A 1,288-nucleotide genomic window follows, 5' to 3' on the forward strand; every position below is an offset into this window, starting at 1 on the left:
CTTTTTTTTTGCCTTTTAATTGTTTAGCCACTTGAAGTGAATAATTATTATTGGGCTAAACTTGTTTAGTAACCAAACTGTGCTCTCATTACTTGAGCCTCTTTGGATCTTTTTTTTTTTTAATATTAACCACTATTTATGAAATAAATTTTGTGTAAGGCTGGCCATTCAATAATTAAATTGGGTTTAATTACATCTTAGCCCAATATTAAAAACTAATTTGTTTCCTGCACACTAACAAAAATATCAAACAAACCATTGGAAGCAATTTAAACAATTAATAATATTTTAATAATATTTACTCATTATTTCAGTTTTCCAAATTCAACACATGTAATATATTTTGATCGTAAAATTAATACTTTTTCGGATATATAATAGATAAATAAAAAGAAAAAGACTAGTTTAAATAATCGGCGGGCGCCAACTTAATTGAAGGAAAAGCTAAGCTGGCTAGCTTAGTAAAGTGTTCCTTACTGTCTCACTCAGTCTCAACGGTCTAAACTCTATACTCTAGTCTAAATTCTAAACACAGTCACACATGCTCTGCACTATGACACACCTCAAACCCTAGCTCCTTCCGATCTACTCACCACAATTCTGCTTGCCACCGTCCGTGGTCGCCGTACTGCTTCTCTCCCTCGTCGCCGTTCTGCTCGCCGTTGTCACCGAAATTCTGGTAGGTGAGTCCTCTCTTTGCTGTGTTGTGTTGACTTGTTAATTTGCTTGATTAATTAGTTGATTTTCTGGTGCTGTGTTCGTTCAATTTTAACTGATTTCTCAGACCCTATTTCAAATTTCATGGAAACATTAGTCCTTGTTGGTGTTTGAACATTTCCCTTTTGATCTGTATATCATTGTGTCCCCTGGATTTGAGAAAATGTTCACTTTTGACTATACAGTTTTTGAATCACTCTGTAGATTTTTGCTGTGTCACACTATCATAGCAGTACCTTAATGTTTCAGCCTCATTTACTCGTAATTTTCTTCAATTCTAGCAATTTGAATGGAACAGAAACAGTAATCTACTACCAAAGGCCTCTACTCTTTTTGATATGTGTTTTGGAGCTCCAAGTAAATACAAACTCTTAAGTAAATAAATTCAGTTCCAGTTTCATATGATGTACAAAATCTGCACCATTTTTTTCTTTCCTGTTAATTTTTTTATCTTTTGATTCTAGAAAAGGGTGGAGAATTTTTAATATGCACAGGTATTCTCAAACATGTTACATACTTAATGATTCTCACTGACTCAAAAAGGAACTACAAATTCTGCTTTGTTTTGTAA

The 1,288-nt window shown here is 33.4% G+C and overlaps 1 protein-coding gene across 2 annotated transcripts in view; it reads left to right on the forward strand.

Moving 5' to 3' along the window:
• Nucleotides 441-1,288, forward strand: part of LOC107630442 (mitogen-activated protein kinase kinase 6) — a 4,345-nt gene continuing 3,497 nt past the window's right edge. Inside the window, exon 1 of one of the 2 annotated variants that reach the window (XM_016333564.2) lies at nucleotides 441-679. The gene's annotated coding sequence lies outside the window, so the exon portion shown is untranslated. Of the gene's footprint in view, nucleotides 684-1,288 lie in introns of both variants that reach the window. The other variant, XM_016333565.2, reaches the window with a different exon arrangement.

The sequence above is a fragment of the Arachis ipaensis genome, chromosome B03, assembly GCF_000816755.2.
Source record: "Arachis ipaensis cultivar K30076 chromosome B03, Araip1.1, whole genome shotgun sequence".
NCBI classification, from domain to species: Eukaryota; Viridiplantae; Streptophyta; class Magnoliopsida; order Fabales; family Fabaceae; genus Arachis; species Arachis ipaensis.